The following is a 22,607-nucleotide window of genomic DNA, read 5'->3' on the forward strand; positions in this document are numbered from 1 at the left end:
GAGCAGTGCTTCAGGCTCACTACTGGCAGGCGGTGACCTTCTGCCTCCCTTCTTTCAGACCACTTATTTCTATCACACATCTTTTCCCAGTTGTTTCAAAAAGTGAAGCCTGGTTTTGCCATGATGAAAAGTCTTGATTGGGTATTTCCATCCCGCTTCTCCTCAGTGGAACTCACTGGCAGAGTCTGATATCACATTGTCTCTGAGTCTTAGTGTTTGGAGTAGTAAGTTTTCATATTTCTCTGTCCCCTCAGTGATGTTTTCGTGTGAATCTGGTAGAGACAGTCATCATTTTAACCAAGAAGGCTTGTTTTTCATCACTGATCCCTCTACGGCTAGAAAGGGAGTTACCAGCTGTGGGTTAATGTTTCTGACTTCAATCTTTTTTTCTGTTCAGCATGAATAATTTGGGGGAAAACAATTTTATTTTTTTTCTTAGTATTTCCCTTTCAAGAAACATCAAGTACTTTATGACCATTACTTAGAAACAATGCATAGTTTGTTTGGGTCTTGTGTGTTGGGTATGAGTGTGTTTTTCTAAACAGATGTTGAGCAAAATCTTCAGGTCATGTGTGAGGCAGAATACTCAGAAGAATGCTTCAGAGCTCTGCCGACTTTAAACAACTTGTTAAATCCATTGTTTATTAAAGTGAAACAATGGAAAAGAGGAAGTGGTGGAAAGCTGCTTGGTTAATATTAAATGAAAGTCATCTCTCTCCTCCACATAAGACATTTCAAACCACAATGAATTATAAGCTAAATGAAGTTTTGAGAGCTGGTTCAGAAATCTTTGAACCAAACCAAATCAAAACACGGCCCTAATGGCATGAGTCTCATGTGAAATGTTTTGCAGGTTGTTTTCTGCAGACCCACAGTGAGTGTGCAAGAGGCGGGCTCTCAGGGTCGACCTCAGGCCTCGTGTGCCAAGCAGGAGAAGAGGTGTAGCTGGCGCGAGCCTCAAGAAAAACGGATCTAAGAAGGTGGGAGATTTTCCTGCTGAGACGGAAGATCTGGCTTCACTTTGGGTTGACTGAGTGCTTGTTTTTTTACCGTTTCTTCAAGTAAAGTCAAACATCCACTCCAAGCAGGCTGCAAACTCCCCAGGACACTGAGGCAGCAGGCAGAGGAGGCAGGGCTTGAGGGGTAAGAACGATACAGGGCTCCTTACTGTTATGGTTAATTTTACGGGTCAACTTTTCTAGGCCACAGTACCGAGATATTTGGTCAAACACCAGTCTAAATGTCACTGTGAAGATATCTTTTAGACGAGATTAACATTTCAATGCATAGAACTTGCGTAGAGCAGATTACTCTCCATAATGTGGGTGGGCTGCAACTAGTCAGTTGAATGCCTTAATTGAGAAAGATTGAGGTCTCTGAAGAGGAGGGACTTCTGCTTCCAGCCTGCCTTTGGGGTTAAGTTACAACATTAGCTCATCTCTGAGTCTCCAGCCTGCTGGCCTGCCCTGAAGATTTCAGACTTGTCAGCCTGCCATTGGCAAGAGCCAATTTTAAAATAAATCGCGGTCTGTCTACCTATCTATCATCTATCTATCCTACTGGTTCTGTTTCTCTGGAGAATCCTGACTAGTACACTTACCAAAGTATAAAGAAGATACATTACTCCATAGGCTACTTAGGCAAGTGCCAACTCATCCTTTCTCTGGTAATAATTCAGCCACCCTCCCAAGGCCTGTGATCAGTCCACCCCCGAATCTGAGAAGTCCCTTGAGTGGCTCCCCAGTACCCACAAAGTCAAGTCCAGACTTCTCAGGCTTTGAGTTAGGACCTGTTGAAGTCTGGCCTCATATTCGCTATCCTACCCATTATCCTCTGACACAAAATCTCTGCTGTAGGCTGACGGTTTGTCCTACTCTACCTGCATTTGTCAGAAGAATTTCTTCTGGCACCTTGACAGTCTGTTTCTCATGCTTGGAATGTCCCGTCTTTTCTTCTTCAAGTCTTTCCACTCTTTCAAAGCACATCTCAAGTTCTGCCTCCCCCACGCAATGTCCTCTGACTGTACCCGTCTCTCAGCTCCACTTATAATCTCTAGTCTGCCTCACACTGCAATACCTGTTCTCCAATATTGATTCAAATATGTGTATTAACTCAACTGTAGGCTCCTGGAAACAAGACACTGAGTGTTTCACTCATTCTGCTTATCCCATGGCGCCTATTAGAGTGCTGAGTACGTGGAGGCATCACACAGCCCTTGACAATTGATGGCTGAGAGAACGTCATCCGGGGTTATGCAAATTGACCTTATGTCGCCTAGACCCAAAGCTACATGTTAAATTGTACAGTCTGCCACATGCTTTCTCTTAGGAGGAAATGGTCCTGTTGTGATGTGGTTTAAATGGGAACAGTGCTAATGACTTCCAAGCAGTTATTGTCCATCTCACTCACTAGTAAATTGCCGTTTGCTGCCTTGTGCTAACTGCTGGTATTATTCTCTTTTGAGGCATTGTTTTCTTATCCTGTGCTCTAATATTTCATCAATTTATATCTCAGAGTTCAAGACTTAGTATGCCCCAAGGTGCCCGGCACACAGTAGGCGGTCCATGATCCACGCCGTGACAGAGAGCACGTGGGGTATGTTCTACTCTTTGCTGTGAGGTCTACCATGTCATCCTCATGCCTTTGTTTGCATAGCTTCCTTTGCTTGCAACACTCTTCTTCCTCTTCTCTGTCTAGAAACTCCATCTTATCCTTCAAAGCTCTGCTCGAATATGACTTTTCTGTGATGGCTCTTCACTCAGGCTATATTAGTTACTCCTTCCTAGAGGTCCCCCATAGCCCAGAATTCTATTGTGAGTTGTGGTTGTCTGTTTCTTTGTATTTCTCTCTCTGTCCCAGCTCTCAGGAGGACATCGGGTTCTTGAGGGCAGAAACTACATTTTTCATCCTGATATCTCAGACTTTGGCACATAACGGATAATAAATTCTTCATGAATGAATAAAAGAATGAATGCTAGTCAAAATAGTTGAATATGCTTTTGAAGTCTTGACTTGTGCAGAGGGCAGAAGTTGATATGGTACAGTTTGAGGAGGTCTTCTCTCCTCAATGATGGTCCTTCAGTAGGGGACAATGACCTTCATTTTGCTATTCCAAAGAAGACTTAATATATAATTACCCTTGGGAGAGGTCACAAACCAACTGTCACTCACCTTGAATAGTCCTATAATGAATACTAGAATTTTTCTGTATGTAGACTTTGGTGAATGATGGTGAGGAAATCGAGGTGGAGCATTAGAGTTCTGAATGCTTGATGAGTTGGGTAAGACATCATAGAAAAGGATGCTGGAGATTTCAAGATGGTCTCATTCAGCCGTGCTAGGGACACTTCTGTGGCACTTTAAGATCACTGGGGGAGAGATCTTAGTACCCCTTGTAGGTAGGTGTTGACTTGTCTTGGTTATACCAACTCTGCTACCTTCTATATACACAGTCTCATACAAAGTATTGAACCTCCCCAAGTCTCAGTCACCTCATATCTAAATGGGGTTTAGAATGTACAACTCAGAAATCAGTTGGAGGGACTAAATGAGATCATGTACATGAGAAATGGAACAGACTAGTATGTTATTTTGTATTTTTTTCCAGTAAAAAATATTTTTCTAGTAGCGTGCCTAGCGTATAATGAGCATATTTTTTGAATGTCGCATATTGCACGTATGTAGTGCACAACTAGTGGCCATGGTTAGAATTTCTGGAAGCCGGTTTCATGATTAAACCAGGAAAAGGGTTTGCAAGCAGAATGCCTGAGCCACCTTTTTTTTCTCCCGGTGAGTATTATATTCCCCACTTCTGACGACCAGACCCAACCCAGTTGACCTCCTTTTTACCTTTTTCCCATTAGTGCACATGCCTTATTTTTAGAACCCTCTATTGTCACCTGTTGGATAAAGGAAACTTGGCATTGTTTTCTCAAGTCCTCTGCCTGATGATGATGCAGACTAGAATGACCATGGCCAGGGAGGGCTTCTTGGAGCACAGTTGTACAGCATATATTTTCATCAGCCTTTGGGGACTGGCTATGTTGTGGCCTCTTACTACACAGGAGAGTCCCCTGACTTGACGCTGTGCCTGCTCTTGCAGCTCCTTTCCCATCCAGACGTAGTTCCACTACTCCTGAGCCCATATAATTATTCATTTTTTAATGCTCAACTGATTTTTGAGAAAATTTCCTCTTTTCCTGAGCTATGAGAAGAGGGGGGAGTTGAGTTTAGGGATGAAGAGCCAGTATTCAGGGATAACAATGGGCTGGAGATAAGGTCAGAGCCTATCCTTCTGCATGAGCCCTTGGACACCATGGAAAGGATCCCACACTGAAATCAGCCATCTTGTCTTGGGCATGTGCCATTCTGCCCCACCCCCCTGCTAGCTAGTGGTCTCTTGCAGCCAGTATCTCTGGAATATGCGTTGGGCAATGGTCACAAGGTGGCCCACAGATTGTAGCTAATCACATTGAGAAAGTTTCTTCAGGAAGGAGGGGATCCTACAAAACAGGAAATGCATGGTGGCAGGTGTTAGGGTCTGTTAGACTTTAGGTACTTTGTCTCTGTAACTGAACGGCATATAGATGTGGTTGGTGCCCTGGTGTGATGGTTAATTTTACGTGTCAACTTGACTGGGCCATGGGCTGCCCAGATATTTGGTCAAACATTATTCTGGGTGTTCCTGTGAGGGTGATTTTCAATGAGGTTAGCATTTAAATTGGTAGTTCTAGGAGAGCAGATTGCCCTCCTTGATGTGGGTGGGCCTCATCCAACCAGTTAAAGCCTGAATAGAACAAAAAGGCTGACCCTCCCTTGAGTAAGAGAATTCTTCCTGCCCATCTGTTTTTGAATGGGATATCTGCTTTTTCCTACCATTGGCCTTGAACTGAAACATCAGCTTTCCTAGGTCTTGAGGCTGCTGGCCTTCAGACTGGAAAAACGCTATCAGCTCTCCTGGTTCTCAGGCCTTTGGACTCAAACTGAGACCAAACCACCAGCTCTCCCAGGTCTCCAACTCGCCAACTCACCCTGCGGATGTTGGGAATAATCAACCTCCCAAATCAGGTGAGCCAATTCCTTATAATAAATCTCTCTCTATATATACATCCTATTGGTTCTGCTTTTCTGGGGAGCCTTGACTAATCAACCTGTCCTGAGCTATGCCTGAGATCTGATGATGGGCCAGGACAATTGAAAAGGACGTAAAGTTCATGGAGAGGTTATTCAACCAGCTCGTGTGGCCCTGTCTGGTGCTGGGTTACTAGCTCCTGTCTTGTGTTTCCAGTTTGGCAGGATCAGAATTTCTGGTTCACAAGCATGGCCTGACCTAGGGCCAGCTCCTGCTGTGTCCGTGCCTCCCAGAAGGGGATTTTCTAGACCACTGGAGATCCTGAGGCCTCTCTGACAAAAGGGCTGGAGACACTCTGCCAGATGGGCCTGGAAGGTGGCACATAAGTATAAGATCAGGACTATCCTGGGTTTGAAGGGAACCAGGACAGCTTTGTGACATAACAGGAGCCCCACTGGATTTTCTGAAGTGCAATTTCACCCCGTTTACACTTCTTGGTGTGTGTCCGATAAACAACAATAAAATGTTCTTTTTGACTCTGAGTCAGTATTCTTAAGTGTGAGAGGTTCAGAAACTTTTGCCAGCTGTGAATGGGGAGAGAGTAAATGGAGAATTACTCGTTGAGTGCCGTTTTCTTGAATCATGAGGGTACGCGCCTATAACAAGTCTTGGCTAGCATGGGGGTCAGTGGAGTAGCTCCTACTTCTATTTCTACATTTAACTCAGGGGATGACCTTGGGAAAGTCACTTACTTGCTCCTGGCCTCCTATGTCCACTTGCCTGTGAGAAAGTGGTCCTGTTAGCAACTCTCAAGTGTGTTAACTATACTGTTAGCTTTAGTCACCATGCTGTACATTAGAGTCCCCAGCACTTACTCATCTTACAGCTAACCTGATTGTGGAAATCATCCCGTAATATATACATATATCAAATCATCATGGTATATACCTTAAACTTACACAATGTTCTATGTCAATTACATCTCAATAAAGTTGGGAAAAAAAGAAATGTGAAAAAATACATCAAAATAAAAAAAAAAAGTGGTCCTCAAACCAGTAGTCTCCACATCGCCTGAATGCTAGTTAGTGCTTGGGAAGCTCACGCCCTGCCCAGACCTACTGAACCGGAAGAGCACTTGAACAGGATTTCCAGACCACCTATTTACGTGTTAAAATTTGGCAAATACTGGTATGGAGGAAAGAGCACCACATTTTGGACTTACCTAGAAACTACTGTTTTCTTGGTCTGGACACTTCTGTGTGACTTTCGACATGTCACTGGAATTTTCCGAGCCTCAATTTCCCTATCTGAAAACGTGGGATAAAAATATCTGCCTACCAATCTGATGGAGTTTTCACAAATATCAAATTAATATAAAATGTCATGCACATGTACTGAGTGACTTCTGTGTGCCTGGGCCTGTGCTAAACACTGCAGGGCAAAGAGATAAATAAGACAGTTCTGATGTCCAGGAACCCAACCTCTAGCACAATGGGAAAAGATGTATGAAAGTACTGTGTAAATGCAAAAGGCTACCTAAGTGTTAGCTATTATTAGTATTAATGGAGATAATAATACTTGCCCTACTTATGCTGCATGGTTATTATTAAGCTCAAGTGAGATAAAGCATGTCAAAGCCATTAGAAAAGCTGAAAAGTACTGACGTAAGAACTTATTATTAGTATTATTATTGCCATCACTGAGTGAATGATAATTAAATCTAATGGGGGCAAACCTAGATTTAATTACATTTACTCAAGCTGCAGAGGATCCTGGAGTTTAATACCAAACTTGGGACTCTTAGTTGAACACCCAAGGGGATTCTCATTTGCTTTTGGTTCTTTTGTGGAGTTGCATCGAAAATTAAAGGTCTGTAAGTACTTCTGCTATTTCAGGCTATCTGATCCTAGAAGCAGGGATTTCTTTGCAGTTTATTGGCGACTCACTGAAATGCATCCACCTGTGGTGGAATGTTCTATCTGATGGGCAACCCGACAATAGCACTACCCTGCCGATAAGAATGTGGTCAAGTGGAAAAAATACAGGAGGCCTGTGCTCTGTGAGGTCCTCTGTCTGGGCACAGGCTCAGGGGCAGTCTCCTGCTCTGGGTGTTACTGTCTGCAGAACCCAGGGCATCCTGCTGAAACTCTGGGTGCTCATGGTGGGCAAAGGATGTTGGAAATCCTTCAGTCTTCTTCCAGCGAAGACACTGGCCTAGAGAGTCCACCTGGCATATATAACTTGCTCCAAACCACACTTCAAGCTGATGGAAAAGGAACTTGAAAACCCTGTTCTCCTAACTCCCAGTCCAGTGTCCTCTCATTACCTCTTGATGCACAAGAAGATGATTTTTTTTTTTTTTTTTTTTGCTTTGAGTAGCGAACACACCGGCAGGGAGACATGTCTCACTGCAGTTTTGATTCGGATGTGGCTCACATGTCTACCCTTTGCTCTTCATTCTTGATAGTGTAGATGCAGTCCGTCCTCTTCTTCCTCACTGGCTATAGATCTTCTCTCTTAATACCACCTGTGACATGGTCAGTGCAAATTTTAATGAGGCAGAGAAAGGGCAAGAATAGCATTTCCCTCCTCTTCAATCCTCATGAGTGTTGTTTAGTCTTTTTTTTACATACTTACCATGGTCTGCTTGGATTTTGAGTTATTCATTTATGTGTCTACCTTTCCCACCAGATTATAAGGCTCTGGGGCTCAGAAACGCACTCTCTCACCGTTCTGGAGGCTGGAAGTCCACAATCAAGATGTCAGCAGGGCCAGGTCCTTCCAGCCCGCATCCCTCCGGCTCCAGGGGAGAACCCTGCCTTGCCTCCTCCAGTTCCTGGCGGCTCCAGGTGTTCCTGGGCTTGTGGCTGCATCCCTGAAATCTCTGCCTCTGTCTCCACAGGGCTCCCCCTCTTCTCTCTGTGTGTCTCTTGTAAGGACATTTGTCATTGGATTTAGGGCTCTGGAGATGGCAGCTCCACTGTTGAAATCCTGCTTTGTCACTTGGTTGCCCAAGTGGCATTATCACTCTGAACCTCTATAAACTGAGATCAAATCATATCTACCTTATTGATGGTGAAAATTAAATAATACATGTGAAGTCATTGATCTGTTGTAGTTACTGCTAACTCCATCTCTGCTGTTCTCAGATGTGGTTTGGGGGGTGGGTGGGGGACAATGTCTGATTAATCTCAGCCACCCTCTCACTTCCCCATGCTACACTCATCCGAGTGGACTCTTAAAACGACATCTGCCGGAGCTCCCAGCATTCCAGAGCTTTCAATCACCGTGAGGTCACCTACTCTATCGGTTCCTTTCCAGGAGTCTGGATTGGCTTCTTTGACCTTTAACTACTGTTGCCTATGATCTTTTGTTATTGCTTCCCAGCTCTGATGTCTCTCATCCTGTCACTGCCAAGCTTGCTCTCATTTTGTTTTGAAGGATGGTGATGATTCGTTTGGGAGAAAAATATTGTCTGTTTACCTACATGTGGAGTAATGTGTGCTGAAGTGAGAATAGATGAATGTCACCTGGCTTGGGACTCTTCCCTGGGCCCTGGCTCCTTATTCATGGCACATTTGCAATCATACGCTTTCTCCTCCTGAAGCTCACAGCAGGAAGTGACCTTTTCCTCCTCTGAACCTACCCACCCAGACTATGGGCATCTGAAGAGGAGGTGTAACTTGTACTGCTCTAGCCATCCTTAGCACCTTGCATCTAGTAGAAACTTAATACGGAGTTGCTTGATTCCTACTTCATGAACTTGATGCTCCTCCTTTAATTAAAAGATGTTCCCCTTAGCAGCAGGTAATAGAATTCCTCTGAGAGAGTGTCTCAGCTCCTCTCCTAGGAAAATGCCTGTGCTAGCCCACTTGGAGTAGAAACTGAGCCTCCAGGGCCTGGCTGAGCTGTTGGTGCTGAGGCTTCCGAAGGGGAAAGATACTTTGCATAACAGAGAGAAAAGAAATTTTGCTGAGAAATGGGGTATTCGGGAGAAAGGTGGTGAGGAATGGGGAAAGGGAGAGATCTCAGCAGACAGGATGAGCATGATGGCAGAATGCTGTGTCCTTGATGTAATGACCCCTACCCAGATCTGAAATAATTGGAGAAGCCTGGTGTGACTGGCTCTCCTGTGGATGCTGGGGAAAGGCTGATTCTGCCTGTGAGTGGTTGGGAAGGCAGAACTCGAGACTATACAGCTCTGTGATTTCACAGGAACCTGGGGAGGATTATAGCTAAGAAACAAACTTTGGACTTCTCCAGACATTGGAAACTGAGGTCCAATGCAATATGTGTGGGGTGCTGTAATTCAAGTAATTTAAGTCTAGAATGCAAGGGGCAGAGAGCCCTGAGTTGACCTCTAGATTATACTCATGTTGAGCCTGGCACAAAGTCATCCATTTAAAATGATATCCTGCCAGGACTTTGTGTTTCCTTAGAAAGGGGAAAATTTCAAGGTGAAACTGTTGCTATCAGAAGGCCACTTTGGGTCATCTCTGGGAGTCTGTGCAAGCTCCATTATGCCCAGCCATTAAGCTGACTTTAGGCACTTGGGCTACTGCTGCTCTCCCTCCTGCCCTCTCTCTCAACATATACAGGTGGCGGCTACCACTGGCGACCAGGCGTTTGGGGCCTCTTAATCTTGCTTGTGTTGTAGGCGGTTATGGCTTGCTCTGGACACCACCACCTCCTCTTCTCTTGAGAGCTGTGGAGCTAGGCGGGCAGTGGATCTTGCAAACCTGAAATGGGGTCACTAGAGCATCGAGTCTGTGCTCAATTTCCTTACCCGCATGATCAGGAAGAGGAGACAACCAAGCAAACCCATGTGCATATTTTAAGGATGAACAGATGAAGGTTTCTGAGCTTCCCAGATTATCCTTTCACAGAGCACCTCAGTAGGCTTTCCTGTGCTCCTGCAGCTGTGCAGCGGACAGCAATTGCTGCAGGGGTACAAGATTGTAAGAGGTGGATCAATATTTTTTTTCAATTTGCCTTACCCACAGCTGTTCACATATTTGGTTTCTTCTAATGTTCTTTCTCCCGGACTTAACCAGAGGAGGATTTTCGTGAACCATAATGCAGTATAAATTAAAATTAACAGTAAAAGTTTTAAATTAAAAAATGACCTTAAATAATTCTTGGTTTAACAGGAAAAAATCAAAAGTGCAATAATAGACTCCTTAGAAAAGAACCAACAATGAGAATACTGCATATTAAACTTATGCCACTGTTGTTCTCAAGGGAAATGTCACTGCGCTGAATGCTTTCAGAAATAAACAATAAGAATTGAGAAGAATTAACCTGGGAATTGCAAGACGTTATAAAAAATATACACCTGAGGAAAGCAAGAAGAAAATTATGAATGTTGATATTATTAAATTAGAATACATAAAGCTAATATAATGGATTTATAAATCTACTAGATATTTCTTTTAATATTATAAGATAGAACAAACTCTGGATAATGTAAATTATAAAGGTAGTGAAAATACAAATGTTTAAGATGAGAAGAAAGAGGATAGACCCTAGAGAAAGAAGTGATTTAAAGAGTGAAGGAAATATTATGGACGACTTTATGTTAGTAATTCTGAATATACTACATAAATAAATGATTTTCTTATATCTACAATTCACCAAGTTGACTCAAGAAGAAATGCAAACCCAGGACAAAACAGTAGCCACAAAATAATTGGAAAAACGTTTAAAGACCTACTTCTAAAAAAAGGTCCTGGTATGTATTGTTCTACTATGTTTTTCTTTTAATTTTTTAAGGAAACCCAATAATGATAAAAGAAAAATGGACAGATTTGACTACATAAAACCTAAAAATTTATTATGGCACAAGATATAAATAAAGTTCGGAGCAAAAGGATAAATGAAGAGGAAACATGAGATTATATAAAAAAAAGGGTTACTAGTCTTTGTATGCCAAGAGCTCTTAGAGATTAATAAGAAAAATCGCCTACAATAAGTAGAGTTTATGAACAAACAAGAGAAAAAGAGATACAATTTGTCAATAACATGCAGAAAGATACATACCTTACTAGGAGTTAGGGAAAACAATTGAAACACTGTATTTCACCCATCAGATTGGCAAACTGGAAGACATTTAAACCATTAAAACATCGTTTGCTGACAGGGGAGTGGGGAAATAGTACTGTCACACAAGTTGTCAGGATTATGGACGATTACAACCTCTCTCGAAAGTAATTGGCAATCTTTCTTAAAAGTGCAAAATGTTGATCCAGAAAGACTAGTTCTGCGAATCTGTTTCTGAGAAATAGTTATTCCTTTTTAAAAATAAATGTATACGAATATTTATTACACCATTGTCTTAAAATACCAAACATTCTGAAAACGACCTGAATGTCCAATATAGGGAGATGACTGTATGAATTACTAAGGCAGTCATACCCAATTAATTTCTCAAGCCCAAATGTCAATCTTCAATTTTCATGTATATGCCATATCCAATTGATCAACGAATTCTGTTGGCTTTCCCTTAAAAATGATTCCAAATCTGAACACATCTCTCCACTTCCATGGCCCAGGCCCCCACCGTCCTGTCAAAGACTCAAGAAGGCTCCTACCTGCTACCCTTGCTTCCACTCTGCTTGTCCTGCTGTCTCTGAAGCGCACAGCTGCCAGATGAGGAATTTAAAATGTAAAACAGGTGCTCAAAACTCTCTCGTGTCTGTCCTCCCATTGCACTTGCAATGACAGCTACGATCTGACCACAGCTTCCAAGGTGTTACTTGATCCCCTACTTGGCCATTGCTCCACCTCACTTCCTCCCCTTGCTCCCCTTGCTCTCTTCTCTACCAACAGGCTTCTTGCTGTTCTGGGTCATGTACAAGGACCTTTGACCTTGATGTGCCATCTGCTTAGAACCCTTTCCCCCAGGTTACTGGCACAACTCTTCTTCATTTCCTCTGCATTTCTGTTGGACTTTGTCCTTCTCAGACCATCCTGTTTAAAACAGCGACTCTCCTCTGATCCTATCTACCTGCTGACACATTCCGAGGAAATGCAAGTCCCAAATCTAAGAAAGCGCTGAAGAGTAGTTTAAATCATTGCTAACTTCTCTCAAACAGCTCCTAAGGGTGGGTGACAGCAGTGTCCCCTACACCAATTTAGGTTCTTAAGCACCAAGCACTTTGCACAGATTGTCTCATTTCATTTTCACCAGCACTCTTCTTATTAGTGTTCCTTATTCACAGATCACCAATCTAAGGACGAGCGAGGGTGAACAACTTGCTTGTGATTTTCTGCAGTGTAAGTGGGGGGCCCCGGGGGAACCCTGGCAGTGGGGCTTGGCCCCAACAGCCTGCACTGCCTCCCAGGGCACTAGGCATTTCTTTCCTTCTCATTCTTGCACCGTCTCACAAAGCACAGCAGCTGTCTTTAATCTCATGTTTCACTCTCTCAACATTTCCCCAAACTTCTTCCTAAAACCCAGCCCACACTGGCTGGTTGCTCTCCCACACTCTCTTCCCTCCGACCTGGGTCTCCTTCTCCTTGGCAGTGTCCAGTTAAAACAGTCTGGAATCTTGGCTTCCTGAGCTCTGTATCACTATCCACTTTGTCCTTATTTGCCCAAAAGACAGCCCAGGTGTGCCATCCCCTCCTACAAAGGGAGGCTGGGAGATCCTTGTCCCACTCGTCTTCAAGCTCCTAGGATTGCCTCTGTGGTCCTTCAGCATTGAACACACACTTGCTGAAAGACTCCGAGTGGACACGATTTCACCTCCCCCCCAATTTCCATAGGACATATTACCAATTCCATTCGTTTCACCCTTGTATTTAGCAATCAAGGCAATTGGTGGCTGTGCTGCCTTGAGCAAGTAACTTTACCACTTTCGATCTCAGTTTCCTCCTCTGTAAAATGGGGAAAATTATATCTACATTTTGAGCTCATTGTAGGGATCAAAAAACAAAGGATACCTATTAATACCTGACATGTAGCTGATACTCATTAGATGTGAGTTGATTTTGAATCAGAATCTGAGGGCAGACTATGTCTCTTTCATTGTTCTTGCAATGTTGAGTCATTGTATTAACCCTGAGGAAATCACTGGAAAAGAAACCTAGATTTCACAGCAGAGGTAATGATTTGATCAAGATTACATGGTATATAAAAAGCAAAACAAGCAAACAAACAAAATACATACAAGCATGCTTCTAACCCTCCTGTGCCTGACTCCGGGTCAGACATTTCTAATGGGAGCCTTCTGCAGAGCCCTTTGAGCAGTGAACGCACATGCATAGAGTGATGGGTAAAGAAATGGACCAAGATAGGGGAGCTGAGTTCTGATCCCACCTGCCTCTAATGACCTGTGTGATCCTACTGAAGGCATTTACTTTCCTTAGGACTCAGTTTTTTTTGTTTTAAAATGGGAAATATCCAAAAAACAACCCACCAACCACCAACAGAAACTTTCTCTGCTTGCTTCACAGAGTGGCTGGGTCAAGAAAGATAAGTATAGTAAAGGTACTTTGTCAATCATAAAATACTATAAAATAGAGATTATTATGATAATTTTATAGTCTTCCTTTCAATTGAAAAAACAGTGCAGCCATAGATGAGCATTTCTCCCCAGCATGGATTGCTAGGTACATTTTGCAGATGCTGAGCAGCTTCCACTTCTCTTTTTGGGGAGATGCTGCTCTAGGGAGCTGCGTCAGCATCAGGATTAGGAAGGGCGTGATCAATCACTGGATCTTGAACTACAACTGACCTCCCTAGGCCATTCGATTGCTTCCTCTTCCTCCGATAGCACTGTGCTCAGCTCTGGGAGCGGGAAGGGGAAAATACCTGTTGGCCATGAAATTATCTCAAAATTTCTCTTTCTCTCTCTCTTATCTATCCATATCTATCTATCTACTTATTTTTTTCAACCATTGGTTCTTGATCCAAACTCTTCTTTTTGTTGGCAAAAGCCAGGTTTATTCATTGTCATAAAATAGGAATGCTCTAGCATGGCTGCTTGCCACACACATAAGGACATATATCTCTCTATTATATTTGTTTCTATTTATCTGTCTGTCCATCCATCTTCCATCCATCTTTCTATCCATCTATCATTCCAAGCTTTTCAACCCATCTGTTCAATCCTACCTGCTAGAGTTTATTGTTTTCTTTATCTTTAGCCTCTTTATCTGTTGTCTTTGGGGCCAACCTGGAACAGGAATGATGGCTTCCATCCAAGGAAGCTTCATTCAACTTATTCTCAGCCAAGTGGTGGTCTAAATTTGGAACCCCACGAGGTTTTGAGAATGTCTTTCAACCTTTGGGTGATTATCTGAACCCAATCTAAACCTTCATGCTTGAAGACTCCCCTATTGTTAAGTATGGCTCCTGTTCACTGCTGGTCAGTCACCTGGCTGTTTTCCTTTTGTCTGGGAAATGACCTTGTACAAATTCTCTGGATTGTTTAAAACCAGCTACCTGGCAGAGGGTGGTGGATGATGGTTGAACCATAGAATGTTGATAGCTTTCAACTCAGCTTTCCCTGGACCAGGGCCCAAAGCTCCAGGCTTTGCATAAACTCAAACATGATTTACCTGAAGAGGAGCTTTCCCTAACAATTGTTTATGGTGCAGTCTGAGCCACAAAAGCCTCAGACAACTCTGGGCCAGAAAGCACAGGGATAGGTGTGGCCAAGAGCAACAGTGGGGATAGGATAGCTGATTATAGCACACGACCCACCTCGCCCATCACTGGTGTAGCTTTGGTTTGGCGGTTTGATTTTAGCCATCTCGATTTAGTCTCCTCTACACTGAATTCTAGTGGGGGACTTGAGAAAGAGCTTTTATTTCATTCTTGGCTTAAAAAAACATAAAGGCAATATGTTCTTTTAAAAGAGAAAACAGCAAAACAGGTTTTGCAAGGGCTGGATTTTCAGTTCTGGAGTTTCCCAGACAACTTTGAAAGGCCTTGGCCAGGGCTACCCATGGCTATTTAGAGTAAAAAAAGGTAAAAATAATATGTTATAGTTGTGTAGCGCTTTATACTTTAAAGGCCTTTCCATCGATCATTGATTGCATACATAATCTCCGCTAGCCCGTGTGCTAGGGGAACAAAGGAATACGGCAAGGTCCTTACTCTCAAGGTGCTTCCAGCTCAGCAGAGGGAGATCAACACTGACGTAAACTGGCGTGATAACACAATGGTCCCGCCGCCATACCACGCGTCTCTGCAGGGGAGACGAGGGAGGAGGCGATTCTGCTGTGATGAGGGTAGAGCCTCTAGAAAAGTAGGACAAAAATACTGTAAAATATTCAAGGTTGAAGGGACCATAGGTTTTATATAATCTTACATACTCATTCTAAAGATGAGAGAACTTAATACCAGATCTGAGGTGCCTTGCCTGAGGTCATGCAGCTAGATTAGCAGCCAAGCGGGTCTAGGATCTGCCCTCTGGGTTCTCAGGGCAGTAGTGTTTTCTCCCCCACGACAATGTCTTGTACCCTCAGGAAGGGACCTGAGCACTTGGGTGGGGCGCTGGACTGTGCTGGTGAAGACCCCTTCCTCCTCTGTCCTGCATGTAGGGCACGTTCCAGGCCAGCCGGGCCTCCAGCCTTGCTCTCTGCCTTTCGCCCTCTCCTTCAGGAACGACCAACTTTGATGCTGGGGGTGTCTCCAGGGATCAGCTGTTCTCACACACTCTACTGTTAATGGGTTCGTTTTGTGATCTTTCTCAGAGTACAGCATTTAGCAGGTCTCAGGAAGAGTAGCTAATAGAAGATTTTCAGGCATTTAGCACAGACACGCTTAGGGGACAGGAGAGTTTACCTACCTCTGTCAGTCACACTGCACTGAAGACCACTCAGTGGCTCTAGTTTTAGGGGCAGTGAAAGTGTTGGGGAAAAACCTCTGCTCTATTGGCAGAACCATTCCTTAGGCCACGGACGTGAACTGGGAATCCATGCCATCGTTCACAGGTGAAACTAGGTAGAGGCGTTGCTGGGGGTTTACAGGAGAAGGCCCAGAGAAGCGAAGTGAGTGACAAGGTCACACAGCTGGAGTGGGCCCTCAGTGCTCACGCTCTGGATGGAATGACTGCCTTCCCTCTTTCTGGCCTCTGGCCGGGTGCCAACTCTGCGGGCGTTGCGAGAATGGGGAGGCCTGAGAACCGGGTTTGGAGGCGGGGGCTCTGTGCGATTGTGCAAATCCGTCAGTCTCTGTGCTCTCGCTGTTGCTTCCTCCTTCTTCCCTGCGTTGGTCTCAAAAAGAAAAACAAACAGAAGTGTGCTCTCCCCCCACTCCCCCCCCCCAATATTTGACAAGCACTTTTTGTTGTGGGCTTATTTTGTTACTTAATTCCTGGTCCTTTTTGGCTCTATATGCAGAGCGTTAGCTCTTGGGATGGCTCTGTGAGTGTTTTCATCTCTATATGTCAACACACGAAAATATTAAAGTCCCTCAGTTTGATGCAGGCATCTGAGTTTGGTAATATCTGGTTTCTGAAGGCTTGGATCCCAGAGTATTCTAGACTACAAGTTTTTCAAGTTGTTCAAAATCACAGAGTCTTTATTTAAAAAAAAATCCCAGAATTGTGGCTAAGAATTATACTTATCTATATCTATATATCTATATCTGTCTATTTATCTATATCTATATCTATATCAGTATCTATATCTATATCTATCTATCTATATCTCTCATTAAAAATATAGTGTCTGTCTGTTGCTTTTTGCCATGGGTGTATTGCAACTGGCCCCTACTATATTGTGTGTAAATAATGCTAGAAAGGAATCAAGGGTGAGGAGTAGGTATAAGAAGGGGGAAAAGGAGGAAGACATATATATTAATTTTTCAAGAGAGAATGATTGACTCCTGATTTTTTCTAAACAAAAATTTTTATTTTGCCTACCACATACATGAACAAACATACACATATTTAAAGTATCGGCTAATAAGACAGAATTTACATCAGTTGACTGCAAAGATCTGTGTCGAGGCCATAGGTCCCTAGAGGTCATGTGCGTCGCAGGGAGCAGCATGGAGTGCTGGATGGGAGAGGGGCTGCTGCTAAGGTTTCAAGCCGCCAAGTGCTGCCACTTACCAGCACGATAAGCTTGAGAATATAACTTCCTATGGGCTTCAGTTTCCTACTCTGTAAAATCAGGGGAAATGGCATTATCTCAGAGGATTGTGAGAATTAAACAAAATCTTAAATTGCTTGGCACATGGCCTGTGTTCAATAGATGTTGGTTCTCTCATAACCTTAGAACCCTTTCTGTTTACCAAGCACTTGCACGTTATTATGGACTGAATGTTTGCGTTCTCCCAAATTCGTATGTTGAAACCCTAACTCCCAATGTGATGATGGTATTTGGAGGTGGGGCCTTGGGATATAATTAGGGTTATATAAGCTCCTGAGGGTGGGGCTTCCATGATGAGGTTAGTACCCTTTTCAGAAGCGATACCAAAGAGGTCTTTCTCTGCCATGTGAGGACACAGCAAGAAGGCGGCCATCTGCAAGCCAGGGAAAGAGTTCTCACCAGGAGCCAAATCAGCAGACACTTTGATCTTGGACTTCCAGTCTCCAGAACTGTAAGAGATAAATGTTTGCTGTTTAAACCACTCAGTCTGTGATGTTTTGTTTTAGCAACCCAGGCTGACTAACGCATACAGGATGGTATTTTATTTCTGTAACCCTCAGTCCTGGGAGTGGGTGGGACTTGCATGGTTCCTATTCTGTGGATGAGGAACTAGAAGACTCAGGGAAGTCATGAAGCCCAACATTTACGAGAACGGGTCAGATTCAGGATTAGATTCCATGTCTCTAGTGTCTAATTTAGCGTTCTTCAGTGATACCATGCTACCTTTCTGAATAACGATAGGGGGCTGTAGCGTAAGAACTGGAGATGGTGTGAGGTTTAATTTTATTTCATTGTTTCTGATTCGATTCCTTATGTGGATGGCATCAGTGCTTCTCAACTTGGGGTGATGTTACCCCCCAGGAAATATTTGGCACTGTCTGGAGACATTTTTGCTTGTCTCCTTTATGACCGGAGTGGAGGGTGCTACTAGCATCTAGTGGTTAGAGACCAGGGATGCTGTTAACCATCCTGCCGTGCGTGACACAGCCCTCACAGCTGAGAACCCTGGGTTATGGTGATACCATGGGATGCATCCTTCATCTGTAGATGACAGCACTTGTGTTTGCCTTCTGCCTGGACTCTGCCGAGTTTGGGAATCAACGTCTTGTTGTGAAGTACAATATAAAGCTAGAGGAGGAAAATACAGTCAGTCTTAGAAATAAAAGTCCTTGAACACTTTTAAACAATGTTATGGCATAGGAAAAATCATATTAAAATAACAGGAAACATCTAAGGTAAAATATTTCCCAATTTCATGACCTAATTAAATCATACCATATATACTTAAAATGTGAGACATTCATAAGCATCTAAATCCTAAACTTATTAGTAAATATTTATCTGATTCTAGAAAATGGCTGTGTAATCCTGGAGAACTGACAAAACATGTTCTAGAACCCTCCTCACAAGTCTGTTATTAAAGAAAGGAACTGAAACTTGGATTAATTGGATCCCTGGCTATTTGGAACTGCCATAATCTTGTATAACAGAAAAAATAGAAATAGCGAGAAAAATAAATTCACGAGGAGATTTAATTGTGAAAGGAATTTCCAGGGCATTTTCTGGGATCAGTACAGATTCCCACAACCCCTCCCCCTGTAGGTACTGGAACAATCTGGTATAGGATGTAAATGCTACTAGGGTCTTGTGGTGCTTCAGTTTTCCTGGACAGCTTTAGCCTGACTTTGCCAAGGCAGGAAAGTAAACCCTGAAAAAATTGCATCGGCACGAAGGATTGGAGGAGAAATGCTGCAAAAATGTTTTCTGGGGGTTCCACATTAGTTGCCTGGAAAAATGAATAACCCAGTGCTCTAGTTAATAGGGTTTTATTGCAGAACACCCTGGATACGTGAAAGATTGAGTTGACAAGGATGCAACGGAGGTACACGCCAGCACATACATCTTATAGAAGCTAGAGTTTACTGCAAGACGCTTAGGAATCCGTTCTCAAAAGAGCACCCGGGGGTGTTAGGCTGGGGATGTTTGAGGACAGGAGCCTCCGTGATCCTTCCCCAAAGCACACTCAGATCGTGGCAACAAAATTCTGCCTTTTGAAGAGGAGGTCCAGGGAGGTCATGGAAATCCCTGAGTGGTGGCTTGGCAAATCTCTTTTTTAAAAGTAAATTATTTTTTTCTTTAGAAAAATTTGAAATCCACCGAAAACTTAAGGAAAAACCGTATAATGTTTTGAAAGCTGTAATGAACACTATGTACTCCTCACCTAGATTTTCCAACTGCTTACCTATTGCGACACCACCTCCACGTCACTTTCTCTCTATAAACACACGGCCTTTGTGCTAAACCATTCAAACCGTTCATCAGTAGGCTGCAAACAGCATGACATTCACTCCTAAATACTTCGGCATGCATCTTCCAGGAAAAAGAATTCTCACACAACCACATCATAAACAAACCTAAGGAAACTGGCATGAATTTAGTATCATCGCCCAACACACAGTCCACAGTCAGATATTCCCCATTGTCTTAACAATGTCCTGGGTAGCTTTCTGCTATGGCATTGCCTTATATGTCTCTTTAGTTTCTTCTGATCTAGAATGATTCCCAAGTGTTTCTCTGTTCTTCATGACACTGAAGCTTTTGAAGGGTCTGAGATTGGTCTGATAGTTTCCTCATTATTAGATTCAGGTCAAACAACTATGGCACCGTAAGTGCCATGCGTAAATAATGTTCTATGTATTCATTGTATCACACAAGAAGGCATAAAATGTTAGCTGCCCCACTGTTGGGCATGCCAAACTTGACTATTTAAACTAAGGATAGGGTGGTGACTGCCAGATCTCTCCATTGAAATGCAAATCCCACCCTCCAACTCCTGCCCCTCCCAGTTAATAAGTAATCTGTGGGGTGATACCTTGAGATTTTGTTTTTAACATGCACTGATGATCTTTGCCTGAATCAGTTATTACATTGGAGGGGTTTCTAATTTTATTAGTCCTTTTACATTTACTAGTTGGCATTCTTCTGCAGAGAGAGATTTCCCTTTCGTTCTTGTTTCTCTCTCCTCCCCACCCCTCCCCTTCCTTCTCTCTCTCTGTTTTTCAAGTGTCAGTATTGACTTATGCACTTTTTCAATGTTGTAATTTACTACCGTTGTTATTCTTTCCCCAGTTGCCCCAAGTTTGGACAATGAGAGCCCTCAGGACAGCTCGTGTGTTCTCCATCAGTCTTTGAACGCTTGCTTACTTGGCACAAAAGGTGTTAGGCTCATCTTATTCTTTCCCTGTCTGGGCCTGGAATCAGTGTTTCTCAAGGAATTCTGGTTCCTGCTAGTGGGGAGTGGTCTTCAGAAATACATAGACACAAACTTCATACTTATATATCCAATTCACGTTGAACATCATAGAATTTTTCCTGAGCTCCTCTCATTCCATATTTGCATCTCCCTTCTCTCACAGTGAGAACACTGGCTTCCTATAACATTAATTTATTTACACATTTAGTCAATATTACATCACAAATGAAATAGTTTTAAAATTACCACACTAATACCACTGAGAACAGCACGCCTAACTGTAAGTTTCACAATTTCTTTGCAACTTTTCTTCTTAGATTGTATCCCCTTGTATTTGAATTACTTGAAATAATTATTTTTCGTCCTATATATGTGTTTTAAATTTGATATGTAGTGAGGATCGCTTGTTTCTATTTGTATTCCATTTTAGAGTTTGCTTTTTGCATCATTTGTGATTTTTATTTTTTGGATATATAAATCTTAAGATGGTTCAAAAGTCAAAACTATATAAAAAGATACACTCGCAGAAATCTCATTGCTTTCTATATCGCCTCCACCCATTCACACCACTTTCTATAGGCAATCATTTTCATTACCTGTTTTCATTTTCATTCTAGTTTATCCTACCTACTTTTCCTTTCCACAAAAAGAAAATAAACACGTAGACATATTCCTGTTTTCCCATACTTCTTTTACAGAAACCAGCATACTCTATAACCTCTTAAACAGGTTAACGTATAACATGCAAAATGCACCTCTCTCTTCCCTCCCCACTGTACTTATAATTTTTGGAGCTATCCACTGCTCCCAATTTGCCGTCTGTCCTTCCCTGAAGAGTTCTAAGTGAGCAATGGGTTCTGTTTAGAGAGCATCTCTGGGCACCAGATTGGAAGCCGTGTGTGATCTGACTGTTCTTCTGTCCTGTGGTGCTTAGAGTGTTTTCAGTAGGATCCAAATTAGTCTCAAGCTCCCCGTGCCTGCAGTGGTTCCTCATTCAGAAGTCTAGGTTGGCCCTTAATTTTGACACAGCTGTCCATTACCTTGCAATTCAGGACTCTCTTGTCAGGGGTGCTGGGTGAGAGAAAGGCTTGTTAACACAGTCCTCTCAATTAGGATATTTTATATCCCATGCCTTCTAGCATGATGGTGGGGAGAATGACACACATGCATTCCTCATTTACAATGCATGGTTTCCAAGGGGGCTTGTGATAGTTAATTTTATGAGTCAACTTAATTGGGCCAAGTGGTGCCCAGATTAAATATTCCATACTCACGTGAGCCAATTCTTCATAATAAATCTTTTCATACACACACACAATCATGTGTTGCTTAACTATGGGGATGCATTCTGAGAAATGTGTCGCCAGGCGATTTCGTCGTTGTGCAAACATCACAGAGTGTACATACACAAACCTGGATGTATAGCCTACTCACACCTAAGATATATGGTATTAATCTTATGGGACCACCGTCATGTATTTGATCTGTCATTGACTGATACGTTGTTATATGGTGCACAACTATGTGTGCTGGCTCTATTTCTCTGGGGAACCTTGACTAATACAGTACTGAAAGTTTACGTTTGGTTATAAATCTAACAACTGGCTGAAATCGCCACTATGAACACTATGAATACCTTGAACGACAGCTTAACCTCTGTTAGAAAGAGGCAGGCTAGGTAGATCCCATTAATGCTGGAAAACCCATTTAGAGATACAGAAAAGCGGATAGGCTGAGTAAGTTTTTGAATTTATAACCCTATTGCCTATAAAGGCAGCTGTCTACTAACGCCTCTTTGTCCCAGTTGTATGAGGCATCTCAAATTTCACTTGTTTTCTCCAAGCATAGGCTTTATCAATGAAGCAATAAAACAAACAAAAAAACCCCTTTCACGCTCTGAGCACCCTCTCAGCAGAGGTGCCAGAGCTGTGGCAAGAGTGGCCTCCTCAAGAGACAGTTTACTAATTCCTCAGAGAGAAGTACAGGGTCAGGATGGCTGGATAAGGAAGGGGCTGCTTTGCGAGGTTGGAAAATGCCACATGAAAGCATGGCCCTTTTCCCTAGGGGCTCTTGCAGAGGAAATCATAAACATTAGACTTTGGAGCATACTCCCCTGGAAAACTATTTATTGCTATAGCTTCATGGGCTTGGCTTGGGAATCCTGTCTCCAGCACA

General features: G+C 42.9%; 2 long non-coding RNA genes across 2 annotated transcripts in view; both read left to right on the forward strand.

Moving 5' to 3' along the window:
* The first annotated feature begins 853 nt into the window (after window positions 1-853).
* LOC138923262 (uncharacterized) lies at window positions 854-8,175 on the forward strand. Its single transcript, XR_011436653.1, has 3 exons — window positions 854-980; window positions 4,910-5,067; window positions 7,763-8,175. It is a non-coding gene; the product is annotated as an uncharacterized lncRNA (long non-coding RNA).
* Window positions 8,176-17,469: 9,294 nt separating this feature from the next.
* Window positions 17,470-22,607, forward strand: part of LOC106782846 (uncharacterized) — a 41,889-nt gene continuing 36,751 nt past the window's right edge. Inside the window, exon 1 of the long non-coding RNA XR_001380196.3 lies at window positions 17,470-17,630. This is a non-coding gene — a long non-coding RNA (uncharacterized lncRNA). The remainder of the gene's footprint in view (window positions 17,631-22,607) is intronic.

Source organism: Equus caballus, chromosome 2 (genome assembly GCF_041296265.1).
Source record: "Equus caballus isolate H_3958 breed thoroughbred chromosome 2, TB-T2T, whole genome shotgun sequence".
Classification (NCBI taxonomy): Eukaryota; Metazoa; Chordata; class Mammalia; order Perissodactyla; family Equidae; genus Equus; species Equus caballus.